This window comes from Culex pipiens, chromosome 3, assembly GCF_016801865.2.
Source record: "Culex pipiens pallens isolate TS chromosome 3, TS_CPP_V2, whole genome shotgun sequence".
NCBI classification, from domain to species: Eukaryota; Metazoa; Arthropoda; class Insecta; order Diptera; family Culicidae; genus Culex; species Culex pipiens.
The window spans coordinates 116760287-116777049 of NC_068939.1; the positions used below are offsets into that span (position 1 = coordinate 116760287).

Sequence of the window (16763 nt, forward strand, 5' to 3'; positions counted from 1 at the left end):
GCTGAAACTTTTTTGGTGCCTTCGGTATGCCCAAAGAAGCCATTTTGCATCATTTGTTTGTCCATATAATTTTCCATACATATTTGGCAGCTGTCCATACAAAAATGATATGTGAAAATTCAAAACTCTGTATCTTTTGATGGAATTTTCTGATCGATTTGGTGTCTTCGGCAAAGTTGTAGGTATGGATATGGACTACACTGAAAAAAAAATGATACACGGTAAAACATTTTTTGTTCATCACCTCCGTGTACGCACGAGAGCAAGCAGCAGTCAAGTGCTCAGTGCTCCATCGTATTTCGGATTTTTTCGCCGTAGTTGATTGTGAATACCCGCGAGTTTGCTCCTGCAGCATGCCAAAGGCCGGCCGTGGCCGTGGCAGTTCGAGTGCGGCCTCGAAAAACCCGCGAAGTTCGTCTACCGGCCGTGTGCAAAAAGGTAAACAAACCAACGCCGTGTCGGCCGCCATCGCGCAGGGGAGCGTGAGCGCAGATGGAATCGACAAAAAGTTACTACATCCCGGGTATGTTCCGAGATCACCAGTGCGAACCCGTTCCGGTACTTCCGGTGCCACGACCAGTGGCACATCAACATCCGCCAACATCCCCATCAGGAACGAGTTCCAGATGCTGAGCGACGACGAAGAAAATAACAACACCGACGGTAGCAGCACTACCGACGACGACGACGACGATGATGGTCGTGCACGGAAAAAAGTGCCGACGTCAAAAAAGAACAATTCTCTGACGGAACGAAGACCACCACCAATTTTTGTTTTGGACACGTTGGCGGACGATGTTGACGAGGTGCTGGAAGGCCTCGGATATTGTCTGAAAATCGGTAAGTCGGCAGTGCAAGTGATCACACTGAATAAAAAGAATTTCGACCTGGTGTTTGAAGAGTTGAAGCGTAGCAATTTCAACTTCTACACATTCAACCCCGAGAAGCCCCCTGTTAAGGTCGTCCTGCAGGGTTACCAAGACCGTCCGATCGCCGACCTGAAGCGACACCTATCGAACGCCGGAATAAAGCCACGGGAGATAAAAGTGCTCTCGCGAAAGACAACAGTCACGGGTACGCATACCCTGTACCTGTTGTACTTCGACCGCGGCACCGTCAAGATCCAAGACCTGCGGCGGACTAAGACGTTGGACGGTTTTTGGGTAAACTGGCGGTTTTACACCAAGAACCCGACGGACGTAGCGCAATGCCACCGTTGCCAGAAATTCGGCCACGGCTCGCGGAACTGCAACCTCCGGCCCCGCTGCGTGAAGTGCGGTGAGTCACACCTCTCGGAGGCGTGCGCACTGCCACGAAAGGCGGACTTGGGGGACAAGGCAGAACAAACCAAGCCACGCGTAAAGTGCGCGAACTGTGACGGCAACCATACCGGCAATTACCGCGGATGCGTCGCGCGCAAGGCCTACCTTGAGGAGCAGGAAAAGAGGAAGAAGAAAGCAGCAGCGTCCCACTATCCTCAGCGAAGTACGAGCGCAGCCGTTCCTGCAGCTGGACAGCGTACGGTTCCAGCGGACAACCCAGCGATCCCTCCTGGATGGGGGCGTTCGTTCGCCAGCGTGGTCGCTGCCGGTAGCGGCGATGCGGCCCAGCAAGAAGTCACCGGGGAAGATCTCTTCACCCTGCCGGAGTTCTTTGCTCTCGCGGGGGAGATGATGACACGGTTTCGGAGCTGCCGGAACAAGGCGGAACAATTCCTGGCCCTTGGGGAACTGATGATCAAACACATCTACAAAGGATAAATAACCTGTGATCTAGATATAAGCTTTCTCTTCCTCTATCCCCTTTCCTTTGCAATTTCTGTAAGTTTTTTTTTTGAATTTTTCTTACTCTTGCTAGTGCCTTAGTTAAAGAAATAATTGTTCCAAAATGGATTAAGATGCAACACACAGCTGAAAGGAACTCCAAAACTCTGTTATGCACTTCAAAATAACTCATTGTATCTTGATTATTCACCAATAAAACCGAATTGAAAATTGAAAATTGAAATTGAAATTTTTTGTTCATTTTTAATTTCACTTTTTGTCACTAAAACTTGATTTGCAAAAAAACTCTTTTTTTTATTTTTTTTATTTTTTGATATGTTTTAGAGGACATAAAATGCCAAATTTTCAAAAAATCTTTGACCGAGTTATGATTTTTTGAATCAATACAGATTTTTTTCAAAAAATCGAAATATTGGTCGCAAAAATTTTTCAACTTCATTTTTCGATGTAAAATGGAATTTGCAATGAAAAAGCACTTAAGTGAATTTTTGATAAAGTGCACCGTTTTCAAGTTATAGCCATTTTTAGGTAACTTTTTTGAAAATAATTGCAGTTTTTCATTTTTTTAAATTGGTGCCCATGTTTGCCCACCTTTGAAATAAAATATTTTTGAAAAGCTGAGAAAATTCTCTATATTTTGCTTTATCGAACTTTGTTGATGCGACCCATAGTTGCTGAGATATTGCTATGCAAAGGCTAAAAAACAGGAAAATTGATGTTTTCTAAGTCTCACCCAAACAACCCACCATTTTCTAATGTCGATATCTCAGCAACTATAGGTCCGATTTACAATGTTAAAACATGAAACATTCGTAAAATTTTCCGATCTTTGCGAAAAAAATATTTTCAAAAATTTAAAATCAACACTAACATTTCAATCGGGCCAAACATTCAATATTACGCCCATTTGAAATGTTAGTGTTGATTTAAATTTTTTGAAAATATTTTTTTCGAAAAGACCGGAAAATTTTACGATTGTTTCATTTTTTAATATTGTAAATCGGACCTATAGTTGCTGAGATATCGACATTAGAAAATGTTGGGTTGTTTGGGTGAGACATAGAAAACATCAATTTTCCTGTTTTTTAGCCTTTGCATAGCAATATCTCAGCAACTATGGGTCGCATCAACAAAGTTCAATAAAGCAAAATATAGAGAATTTTCTCAGCTTTTCAAAAATATTTTTATCATAGGTGGGCAAACATGGGCACTAATTATAAAAAATGAAAAACTGCGACTATTTTCAAAAAAGTTTTTTCAAAAAAGTTTTTTTGATTGCAAATTCGATTTTACACCGAAAAATGAAGTTGAAAAATTTTTGCGACCGATATTTCGATTTTTTTTTTAGAATCAGTATTGATTCAAAAAATCATAACTCGGTCAAAGATTTTTTGCCCATTCTGGAAATTTCTGAAAAGTTGGCATTTTATGTCCTCTAAAAAATATCAAAAAATAAAAAAAAATTAAAAATAGTGTTTTTTTGCAAATCAAGTTTTAGTGACAAAAAGTTACATAAAAAATCACCAAAATTTTTTTTACCGTGTATCATTTTTTTCAGTGTAGTCCATATCCATACCTACAACTTTGTCGAAGACACCAACTCGATCAAAAAATTCCTTCAAAAGATACAGATTTTTGAATTTTCACATATCATTTTTGTATGAACAGCTGCCAAATTTGTATGGAAAATTATATGAACAAACTAATGATGCAGAATGGCTTCTTTGGGCATACCGAAGGCACCAAAAAAGTTTCAGCCGGATTAAAAAATACAAAAATTAAAATTAAAGAAAAAAGACCGATTCCGTAGAGAACTGCTCATAGGTCATTGATAAAAATTTAAAGTTATCGCAGTTTTAGTGAAAAAAAGTTGATTTTTTGGCAAGAAGTTGTTATTTTTCGAAAAAAGTGGTTTTTGCGAAAATCGACGAAAATGGCAATTTTTCAGACCACTCTAACACGACGTACGTCACCCTAATGGCCAAACAAAAAAAAATGGGGTCTAATTATTTCGGCCAAGGAACCCCCAGAAAAAAATTGAGCCCGATCCGATCACTTTTGTTTTTTTCCATTCTGTTTTTGTGGGGAATTGCTGATATAAATATTAACTGTTTTTTTTTCCGAGTACCTAAATCTGTAATAAGTCAGCAGAGAATATAAATGGTTTTATTTTCAATTGTAGCAGATTTTCAGATAATTTTTAATTTTTTCATCAAGTGATTTGATCAAATCTATAATTTCGGCAATAAAACTATTGTTTCACAGTTCCTTCATATCAAAAAGTTGAATTATGGAAGATTGAAAATTTGGTTGGTTGAATATTACCTCTATTTGCGTAATTTTACCTACAAAATGTGTCAAAAATAAGATTTATTGATTTTCTGTCCCTGTCAAGTGCGTATACATAAGGCTTTCTAGGCCCAGCGAAAAAAAATAACCCAAAAATAACATACTCCTTGACACAGAGAGATAGCAAATAAGGCTTTCTGTGCCCAGTGAAAAAAATATAATTAAACCCAAAAACGACGAACTTCTCGTCACAGTGTCCTGATACAAACAATGATCGAGCTGTAGCTGTCACAGCCCTGCGAAGTATGTAGGCTGACATATCGGGCGGTCAGTCATAAAAACCAGCTAGAAGTCGCCTGACAAAACACTTTTGATTGAAAGAGATAGGAGATATGATGCAAACAATCTCCTAGCAGCCACGTAAACATGCTCTGAATGTGTTGGTAAATTTTTGACTAAAAAGCCTTATACTGTTGATCACAAAATCATCAAAACCATAAAAACCAAAAGTAATTAATTGATAAAATCTCTGCCATACCTATAAAAAAGCTAATCAATTTTAATATTTTCCTATGGGAGCATTCTTTTATAACGTAACGCAAAAACCTGTGTGTGTGGTGGGATGTTGATCAAAAAAATTTGCAGTGGATTATCTCGGCTCCGTCTTGGTCTCATTCGATCCGTCTTGGGGTCCCATAAGTCGCTATTGAAAATTATAAAGTTTAGTTAGGTACTTCAAAAGTTATTCTAAAATACGATTTTAACAAAAGTTCGGAAGATTGTAAAAAGGTGGTCCTGTCATGTTATGCATTTTTAAAAAGGTATTCAAAATACCTTTCCAACGAGTTCAAAAGATGCATATTATTAATGAACTTTTTAGAGGTCGAATCTGTCGTTGGATAGGTAATCAAAAGATCTTTTCAACGAGTTCAAAAGATTGAAGATTAGACAAAGCTATCAAAAGTTAAAAAGGACATAAGTGCCCTGAATTATAAAGATCTGACTACCCAATCTGATGGAATAAATAATGAATCAAGTTGATCAAGTTGAATTGAGGAAGGCACAAACCGCCTAAAAAACGTTTTTGTTTAAAAAAAAATTATATGAAACGTAAAAAAATACAATCAATCGGTACATCAACCGAAAGATAACAAGACAGGCTTTCACGCAGAAAAATAAGGCATATTTGAATCATCAAAAAGTTTTGTTGATTTGGCAACGCAATTTTTTGTTGATTATATTCAACAAAAAAATTGTTGATTCAAACTTCGTACAGGCTGATTCTATAAAACATTTTTCAGCGTGTTCACATGAATTCTTTATGTTATATTATCGATTTTCTACGATTTTTTGAACATTGGCCAATCTGTGAACCGTTCCAAATATGTGGGATGACTGTATTGTAGCTCTTTTTACCCCGGTTAATGGTGTTCTACTTGGCTCAAAGTTCCATATCTGCACCCATAAAAACAATCAACTCCTTCTCGAAAAGTCCATCCAGTTTTTCCAAATCAAACTCCGTCAGCCCTTTAAACACGTGCAGCAGCGCGTCAGTTGACCAGTTTCGCGGGTTTTTTTCGCATGCTCCTTCAACCGTCAAAACGCCGGGCCCTGCTTGGTGTGTTGGTGGCAGAAACCGGGTTTGGCCGTCGTTCACGCACACACTCTACCGGGAGGAACGCGTGTGTTGGTGCGCAACTGCCAGTCTGCCGGGTGCACAGGGTGACGCAAAAGGGGGTCGATCGATTGATTGTTTGAAAAATTTTGGACGAAAATTTGGTTTTAGTTTGATTTTTTGCTCTGGATGCTTCGGAAATTGTTTGTGAAACTGTAGACGTTGGTGTTTGAGAGAGATTAATATGGTTTGTCTGATTAAATAACTCATGTTTCAAGAGAAAACTTTGCTAAACACCATGAGATTCTTCAAAAGCCTTCCATAAACGCCATTTATTTCGGCTAATGCTTTACAAGGACAGACATGTGAATCAATATCGTTGGTCAGACATACTTTCCGAAGCTGTTTTCAAAGTTCAACTTGAAAAATTCTGTTTAAATCATGAAAAATCATGTCAAATTCGCCCAAAATCTTCACCACTTGGAAGGTAATCAATTTCTTCGCTGTTGTTTTCCTTACTTCTACCGAGAAAGTTGCTGCCCGGTGGCACCAACATCAGCATGCGTTAGCTGCCTGGCACAGGCAAACGCACCAAAGGCAAAAACAACTACCGACAGCGCGACGGGGCGACGTACGTCGGTTACCTGCCGGCAGTACAAAAGCGCCCTGTGAGCATACGTCAGCATCATTCGTTTCTCAGCAATCGTACAGTGAACACACAGTGTGAGAGCAGCAGCCCTCGTGGTTTGCTTGCTCTCTCTCACTCTCTCATCCAGCAGTCAGTGGTGAATCATGGCTAAATCTGTGAAAAGTGAAGATTGAAGCTGTACAGAGCGTTCAAATTTTTAATCAATAGTGCTGAAAAGTGCATCGGATGGTGTTGAATCAAAAGTATTCAGTGAATTGGTCCTGAAAGCCCTAAAAAGGTGGCAAAAGTGATTTTTCAACCGAGACCACGCCATGGTCAATGGTGGATCCAAAATGGCGGAGCTCTGGGATTACGCCCCTCATCCGGTGCAGAAACGAATGTTCTCGATTATGTAAGGAAGATTCGAAGCAATACTTCTAACAATAATCGATGTGCTTTTTTGAAGCTGACAAAATGGTAAGTTTTATCAAATGCAAGTTTTTACAGAAAAAAACTGGATGCATTTTAAAAGCAAATTATTGATTGCATGTTGTTTCTCTTGTTACAGATTAGTTATCTACATCAAGTCTAACAAAAAAGATGCCAAGTGTCGGTGGAAACGATTCTAAACGTCTTACGGAGAGCAATCTTTGGGATAATCGTGTATCATCAAGAAATTGATCAACGTGGCCGGGACGTTCCGGCAATTTCCAAGATGGCGTCGAACGGTAAAAAGTGCTAGGTTATGTCTTGCCAACCGGCTACCAAGCCGCATGCGCTTGGTCATGCTCTAACGTCTCGAGGTGCCTAACCTCAATTCATCCGATACCATCGCAGTGTGATTTCTTTCAAATTCTATTTCAATTTTTTTGCGAAAAGAGTCTTTATCGACACTGCTAGATCTTGTTAAGTTCTATTTCTATTATTTTGCAAAAGTCTAAGAAAGCAACGCACTCAAATTTCTCTATATATTTCTATTTACAATTCAATCAGACTTAAAACCAATCACTAGAGTTTCTCTATATATTTCTATTTACAATTCGTTGGGAAGTGTAGAGTTGATATGCAAATAATATTGATCGCCACTGTAGTTTCTCAATATTTTCTATTTCCTATTCGTTCAGAACTTGAATCAACCACTGAGATTTCTCAATATTTTCTATTTCCTATTCGTTCAGAAACAAAAACCAACCACTGAGATTTCTCAATATTTTCTATTTCCTATTCGTATCAAATTGAAATTCATATCATCCATTGTAATTTCTCAATATTTTCTATTTCCTATTCGTATCAGACAACATAACCAACCACTGAAGTTTCTCAATATTTTCTATTTCCTATTCGTATCAGACAACTAGACCCAACCAAACTGCAATTTCTTTCAAATTCTATTTCAATTTTATTGCGTCTTTGTCTCAAACAAAAAAAGTCTTACAAACAACACAAAACTGTTCACTCTTTGACAGTCACACGCAATTGCGAAAAAAAAGTCTAACAAAAAACCATGTCCTACAAACTAGTCTAAAAAAAAACAACAACACAAAACTGTTCACTCTTTGACAGTCACACGCAATTGCGAAAACAAACAAACAATCGAGATTCCATCTTAAAACCTTCTACCAAGAAGTCGTCATCATATGACCAAAGGTCGCATGAGTGCGTAGAGTAGAGTTTCAAAACCACTATAATTTCTTTCAAATTCTATTTCAATTTTTTTGAGAATTTTTTGACAAACGAATGTTGTCATTGCGTGATATTATCACTACGGAATATTATTTTTGAGCTTTTTTGACTAACGAATGTTGTCATTGCGTGATATTATCACTACGGAATATTATTTTTGAGCTTCTTTGACTAACGAGTGTTGTCATTGCGTGATATTATCACTACGGAATATTATTTTTGAGATTCTTTGACTAACGAATGTTGTCATTGCGTGATATTATCACTACGGAATATTATTTTTGAGCTTTTTTGACTAACGAGTGTTGTCATTGCGTGATATTATCACTACGGAATATTATTTTTGAGATTCTTTGACTAACGAGTGTTGTCATTGCGTGATATTATCACTACGGAATATTATTTTTGAGCTTTTTTGACTAACGAGTGTTGTCATTGCGTGATATTATCACTACGGAATATTATTTTTGAGATTCTTTGACTAACGAGTGTTGTCATTGCGTGATATTATCACTACGGAATATTATTTTTGAGATTCTTTGACTAACGAATGTTGTCATTGCGTGATATTATCACTACGGAATATTATTTTTGAGCTTTTTTGACTAACGAATGTTGTCATTGCGTGATATTATCACTACGGAATATTATTTTTGAGATTCTTTGACTAACGAGTGTTGTCATTGCGTGATATTATCACTACGGAATATTATTTTTGAGCTTTTTTGACTAACGAATGTTGTCATTGCGTGATATTATCACTACGGAATATTATTTTTGAGCTTCTTTGACTAACGAGTGTTGTCATTGCGTGATATTATCACTACGGAATATTATTTTTGAGATTCTTTGACTAACGAATGTTGTCATTGCGTGATATTATCACTACGGAATATTATTTTTGAGCTTTTTTGACTAACGAGTGTTGTCATTGCGTGATATTATCACTACGGAATATTATTTTTGAGATTCTTTGACTAACGAGTGTTGTCATTGCGTGATATTATCACTACGGAATATTATTTTTGAGCTTTTTTGACTAACGAGTGTTGTCATTGCGTGATATTATCACTACGGAATATTATTTTTCAGACTTCTTGACTAACGAGTGTTGTCATTGCGTGATATTATCACTACGGAATATTATTTTTGAGATTCTTTGACTAACGAATGTTGTCATTGCGTGATATTATCACTACGGAATATTATTTTTACAAAAAATGATTTTGGACATTTTTCTCTTAAAGTCGTCATCATATGACCAAAGGTCGCATGAGTGCGAAAACAAAAATGTTAAAGTTTTTTTCAAAGAATTCGTCATCATATGACCAAAGGTCGCATGAGTGCGATAAAACAAACTTTTTCAAGATACAACACGGTAAATTCTTTTTAAGTTCTATTTCTATTATTTTTGCGAAATAATAGCAAACAAAAATCAAAGGTTCTTCATTGGAAGTCGTCATCATATGACCAAAGGTCGCATGAGTGCGAAAATATAACTAAATATTCAATCTAAGAATTCGTCATCATATGACCAAAGGTCGCATGAGTGCGATAAAAAAACTTGTTCGAGACACAACACTGTAAATTCTTTTTAAGTTCTATTTCTATTATTTTTGCGAAACAATAGTAAACAAAATTCAAAGATTCTTCATTGGAAGTCGTCATCATATGACCAAAGGTCGCATGAGTGCGAAAATATCAATTGATTCTTTTAAGAATTCGTCATCATATGACCAAAGGTCGCATGAGTGCGAGAATAACTTAAAGATACAACACTGTAATTTCTTTTTAAGTTCTATTTCTATTATTTTTACGAAATAATAGTGAACAAAAATTACAAAAATTCTCACTAGAAGTCGTCATCATATGACCAAAGGTCGCATGAGTGCGAGAAACAAATCAAAAGATACAATACTGTAATTTCTTTTTAAGTTCTATTTCTATTATTTTTGCGAAATGATAGTATACCAAAGATTAAAGATCCTTCGCAAGAAGTCGTCATCATATGACCAAAGGTCGCATGAGTGCGAAAATATAACTAAATATTCAATCTAAGAATTCGTCATCATATGACCAAAGGTCGCATGAGTGCGATAAAAAAAACTTGTTCAAGATACAACACTGTAAATTCTTTTTAAGTTCTATTTCTATTATTTTTGCGAAATAATAGCAATCAAAAATCAAAAGTTCTTCATTGGAAGTCGTCATCATATGACCAAAGGTCGCATGAGTGCGAAAATATAAATTATTCGCGTCATGTGTTGAACTGTTGTCAACTGCGACGATTTCGTCTGCGCTAAACTAAGTTGTTTGCTAGCTGAAATGATTTGTTACAAGAGACTTGTGAGAATGAAGTCAGGATATTACATTTCTAAGAATTCGTCATCATATGACCAAAGGTCGCATGAGTGCGAAAAACGAACAGAAGATGTAACACTGTAATTTCTTTTTAAGTTCTATTTCTATTATTTTTAAGAAATAATAGCCAACAAAAACTAAAGATTCTTCATTGGAAGTCGTCATCATATGACCAAAGGTCGCATGAGTGCGAAAAACATACCATCCATTATGATTTCTCAATATTTTCTATTTCCTATTCGTTGCGAAAACCGACAGACCAACCCACTGTCATTTCTTTCAAATTCTATTTCAATTTTTTTGCTTGTCCAATAACGTGCAAATTTTCCGCACTGCTGTTTTGTACATAATTTTTTTTTCCGGAATGTGTTAGTTCACTTTATTTTATTTTTTTGTTTTTCACTGCACTGTTTGTGTTTTTTTAATAAATTCTTCTAAGAATTCGTCATCATATGACCAAAGGTCGCATGAGTGCGAAAAACGAACAGAAGATGTAACACTGTAATTTCTTTTTAAGTTCTATTTCTATTATTTTTACGAAATAATAGCCAACAAAAACTAAAGATTCTTCATTGGAAGTCGTCATCATATGACCAAAGGTCGCATGAGTGCGAAAAACATACCATCCATTATGATTTCTCAATATTTTCTATTTCCTATTCGTTGCGAAAACCGATAAATCAACCTACTGTAATTTCTTTCAAATTCTATTTCAATTTTTTTGCGTCTTGTTATTATGGTCCCTACGACTTGCAACCCACTTTTAAATCTACGATTCGGGTTGAGCTCTGTAATAGACGAACAAAAGCAAACCCACTGTAATTTCACAATATTACAATATGCATTACAAATTTAAGAAAAGACCAATCAACCTTCTGTAATTTCACAATATTACAATATGCATTACAAATTTAAGACTTTATGAAAACCAACCGACTGTAGTTTCACAATATTACAATATGCATTACAATTTACGTTGTAGCCTTGATCACTTTCAAGGGTCTTAGATTTTCGAACCATAGGCTGTCATCCGAAGTAGATCGGTGTCCTCAAGCCTCAACTCACTGTGATTTCACAATATTACAATATGCATTACAAATTTATGTTAATTATGTCATTTATGTTGTCTGATTCTAATGAATGGGAACAAATGTCACACTAGATCCGTGATATTATCACTACGGAATATTATTTTTGCGAAATTTTGACTAACGAACGTTGTCATTGCGTGATATTATCACTACGGAATATTATTTTTACGTTGTCTCTAAGTCTACAAAACCACACCACGAACCACTGTAGTTTCTTTCAAATTCTATTTCAATTTTTTGCGAACAAAAAAAAACCCATGAAAAATTGTAAACTAGGTTAAGTCAAAAATGTTAGCAAATAAACTAAAAATCATACCAAACCTGAACCGTACTTTTTATCTATCATCCGAAATAAACACCAGATCCGAGTCGTGTGGTGTTCGTCGGGGGGATCGGTGTGTGACGTCGCGCGCGAGAATCCGCGAGAAAGTGGTGGAAGATTCTGGAACCATTGAAAAGAAGTTCGCGTCGAGGCCTTGGAAGTTGGGCCATCAGTCGTGTGGTGTTCGTCGGGGGGATCGGTGTATGACGTCGCGCGCGAGAATCCGCGAGAAAGTGGTGGAAGATTCTGGAACCATTGAAAAGAAGTTCGCGTCGAGGCCTTGGAAGTTGGGCCATCAGTCGTGTGGTGTTCGTCGGGGGGATCGGTGTATGACGTCGCGCGCGAGAATCCGCGAGAAAGTGGTGGAAGATTCTGGAATCATTGAAAAGAAGTTCGCGTCAAGGCCTTGGAAGTTGGGCCATTAGTCGTGTGGTGTTCGTCGGGGGGATCGGTGTGTGACGTCGCGCGCGAGAATCCGCGAGAAAGTGGTGGAGATTTCTGGATTTCATTGAAAAAGGGATTCACGTCGTCGTGTGTATATTCACTTTCATTTAGTTTTGGAAGCCCTTCCCATAGCATCGTTGCTCGGATGGCACGACGGCGGTAGAAGTGAAAAATCGCGATTGAGGAATTGATAAGTCCTTCTCATAGCGTCGTAGCTCGGAAGGCAACGATTATGTTTCCCTGATCTATTTAAAATTGCACGTCGCCGAATAAATCGATAAATACAATAACATTTAATTTTGAAAGTCCTTCCCATAGCATCGTTGCTCGGATGGCACGCCGGCGGTAGAATTGAAAAATCGCGATTGAGGAATTGATAAGTCCTTCTCATAGCGTCGTAGCTCGGAAGGCAACGATTATGTTTTCCTGATCTATTTAAAATTGCACGTCACCGAATAAATCGATAAATACAATAACATTTAATTTTGAAAGTCCTTCCCATAGCATCGTTGCTCGGATGGCACGACGGCGGTAGATGTGAAAAATCGCGATTGAGGAATTGATAAGTCCTTCTCATAGCGTCGTAGCTCAGAAGGCAACGATTATGTCTCCCTGATCTATTTAAAATTGCACGTCGCCGAATAAATCGATAAATACAATAACATTTAATTTTGAAAGTCCTTCCCATAGCATCGTTGCTCGGATGGCACGCCGGCGGTAAGATGTGAAAAGTCCTTCTTATAGCGTCGTAGCTCGGAAGGCAACGATTTATTTCACTTTCTGGTCATATCATCTACCAAGATGAATCCTGACCTTCCCTTTCCTTCCCCTACTAACACAATTCCCCCACTTCCCGTGATGCTTGAAGGAGATGCTGTGGATTCAACGGTCTCATGCGGTGTCAACAGGTATAGAGCGACAAACTCTGTGTCTGATGAGTCTGCAACTTCAACTATCGGACTAACATTCCTATCTTTGTTGAACTGCATCTCCTTGGGGGGGCGCCGGTATTGACTTGAAGCAGAGATCTTCAGGGGTTATACAGTGAGGATGATTAGCTCCCACTAATCATCTGTTGGTTCATTGTGTAACTTCAGCTGATCCGTCAATAACGGAGTAGCAGCTCATTGGCAGTCAACCATGCTCATGCTCATGCTCATGCTCATGCTCATCCGAAATAAACACCAGATCCGAAATTCCTAATGAGCAATTATATAGAGAGAGAGAGAGGTGTGCCGGTAGTATTGAGTAAAACAATCACAGCTGTTATGATAAACTTCACTGGCTGACTGACACTGACTGAATGTTTAGCTCCATGTTGCAATTTCAACATCTCGATTGTCACACAGAGGAAAAATGTAACATTAACCCTAACACTAACATTTCATCCGTCAGAGGGGAGTCCAGAGCAAAAAAAAAAAAAAACAAGCCACTGGGAGCTGTCAGTTGGGCGCACAAAAATCATGAGCTTTCTTACGATTTATCCCTATTCAATGACGTCACGATTTTTATCCGAATTGGATTTCTGTGCTGCAGAACATTGCCAACCCGTAGGACAGTGAAATCGTTCGCGTTCAAACTCTCTCTCTCTCTCTCGCTCAAACATCGGCATTCTACACCTCAAATTACCACGCCAATCCAAGCAGCCGGTCAAATCTTCACGTGTTCTGGAACAAATCGGTTCGATGTCAGCAGGACGCTGGATCGACATCGGGCTGGACGGCGAACGTCAAGGACTGCTGCGATAAAGCCTTGCTAGGGGGACGGCCCCGAAGCGAAAAAAAAGAGAGAGCGGCCTGTCGTCACGTGAAGCAATAGAGTTTATGCACACTAGCACCCCTATAGAGTTATCTACGTGCGCATGTATTGCGTGTACGTACACGAAAAAAGTGAGGTTAAATTTTGTACCGGCCAGCAAAATCAAATGGCGTGCTAGTGTGCGTGAGAGCAGGCTTAGATAGCTCTACGTGCACGAGAAGATCGATCTTGGCGTACGAATAGGCCGCGGCAAAAGAAGCAGAGTAGGAACCGTTAGGAGAGTGTAGCGAGTTCGGGATTGGATAACGAGTCTGGAGTGGTCCTTGAAATTTACTAAAACCAAGTACACTCAACACCCGGTGTTTGGTCACCGTTTCGTTTGACACTTTTTAAGTTTGTACCCCGTTGGTTGGTAAAAATCAAACTAAAAAGTGACGAACTGTTACATTTCGCATGGCGCTCACGCACACTATCAAAACAAACGTTTGAACAACAAACGGTGTCAAACCATCGGGGTTTGAGTGTACACCTACGTGTAGAGCAACTTGTTGTGAACAATTCTGTTTATTTTCACTTTTACTATAAGTTATTCTACAAGTTTTTCTATTTTACAAGCAAAGAACATGTTGTCGGTAGTTGGAGGCAATTTCATATCTTGAGCGCTTTGAAAACGTTAGTGCAATTGAAAAGATATTGATGACGACTCTCGTTAAGCAGTTAAAAACTCAACTTGCGTGTGGATGTGTGTGTGTGTGTGTGTGTGTGTGTGTGTGCAACCAACCAAACGGGACCACGCGGTCGCTTCTTACAAATTGAGTTGTTTCCATGTATTTTAGATGTTACATCCTATACATGCAAATAACTCGCATAGGCATTTGGAAGGTGTTAGCTCTGCCGAGCTTCGGTGACCCATTTCTACGCTGGCTAGCCGAGCGCGAGGTACTTCAGCTTTATCGACAATCCCCGCCCTGAAGAACGTTTGCACCAATCGGATTCAAACGTTATTTAGAACTTCCGAACCCTTGTCAAATGGACAAGGACCCAGCGCGTATATAGTTGATAGTAACAGTATTCCTAATTCTAGTCATAGCTCACCAAGTCGCGATGGCCTAGTGGTTAGCATTTTGCTTACCAATCCAAAGGACGGGGGATCGAACCCCGACTCGAGCGACTGTGATTTTTCGTTTATGTTCAGAGTTTCAAGATTTATATTTCCTATACTTTCTCGTTGGGAGCAGATGGGAATCGAACCCAGGACCATTCGCTTACAAAGCGAACACCGTAACCAGTCAGCCACGGCCGCTCCCAACTTGCGTGAGGATGTGTGTGCCAACAAAATTATGAGAAAATTTAATGGTATCTCAAAATAGAAAATCAGAGCCAGTGTGACAAAATGTGGCATAGAGCGGAGAGGGGCCGATTTTAGCGTGACACACTTTATGGATGACGCCTTGTTAGAATGACGATTACTTGCAAAGCCTGCTGGGATGTGTATGAGATACCGTCCAAAACGTGGTAATTAAAGTATATGAATTAACAGCGATTCCACGTCAAACAAAGCTGCTCCGATTTTTTTTACATTTTTTTTTCAGGAATTCTACAAGAGCTCTTCAAGATAGCTACAGCATAGAAGTTTGGACCGCGGTAGGATAAAACACTCTTCAAGTACTCTTCCAAACTCCTGAAGATGTTTTGAAGAGAATTTTATCCTACCGCGGTCCAAACTGCTATGCTGTAGCTATCTTGAAGAGCTCTTGTAGAACTCCTGGAAAAAAATGTTATTTGGGTAATTAGACCCGTAGGGTGCTCCAATCCGAAATAGGGTGGTTCAAAATGACGGTTGTCAGAAGTGCTCGAAGACATTTTGAAACATTCCTAAGGGGTTACATACATGTAAATCGTCAAAAATGTCAGAGGTGAGTATGAGCACAAACTTCAACTTTTTCTAATCTTTTTGCAGTGCCTTAAAATATACATTTTTATCCATTAACAAAATAAATATGAAAACATTTGGATGTACCATTGCCGAGATATAGCTATTTTAAGTTAGCAGTTTCAAAAAACGGGTGCCACGATATCTCAACACTACTTTGACCAAATCGGCTCAAAATTAAGACTCGTTGAACTGCCCTGTGTTCAAGACGAAAGTCGATCTTCAAAAAAAAAAATATTTAAAAAAACATATAAAAATATTTTTTTGTTTTTTTTTTTTTATAAGGGTAATTCTTCACCAACTCACTCGAAATCGGAAAAATATGCCCCGACCCCTCTTCGATTTGCGTAAAACTTTGTCCTAGTAGGTAACTTTTGTCCCTGATCACGAATCTGAGGTCCATTTTGTGTTATCTCGTGACGGAGGGGCGGTACGACCCCTTTTATTTTGAACAAGCGAAAAAAGAGGTGTTTTCAAAAATTTGCAGCCTGAAACGGAGATGAGATAGAAATTCTTTGTATAATTGTACGCCCGAAAATTACGTATTTTTCATCGATAAAAACACAAAAAATGTTTTGAAATTGGCCCATTTTCCGTCACTCGACTACAAAAAAATTTGAAACATGTCATTTTATGGAAAATTTAATGTACTTTTCGAATCTAAATTGAACATAATTTAGAACAACATTTTTCATTTTAAAATTTCGTGTTTTTTCTAACTTTTCAGGGTTATTTTTAAGAGTGTTGAGTGTAGAGCAGACAATTACAAAAATTTTGATATGTAAACATAAGGGGTTTGCTTATAAACATCACGAGTAATCGCGATTTAACGAAAAAAAGTTTTGAAAAAGTTAC

The 16763-nt window shown here is 38.3% G+C and overlaps 1 protein-coding gene and 1 long non-coding RNA gene across 9 annotated transcripts in view; one reads left to right on the forward strand and one right to left on the reverse strand.

Moving 5' to 3' along the window:
• The window catches only part of LOC120425707 (ras-specific guanine nucleotide-releasing factor 2-like), a 420283-nt gene that overhangs the window by 63553 nt on the left and 339967 nt on the right, over nucleotides 1–16763 (reverse strand). The window lies entirely within an intron of this gene.
• Nucleotides 5453–11777, forward strand: LOC120431783 (uncharacterized). The gene is made up of 2 exons (XR_005607954.2): nucleotides 5453–6793; nucleotides 6885–11777. It is a non-coding gene; the product is annotated as an uncharacterized LOC120431783 (long non-coding RNA).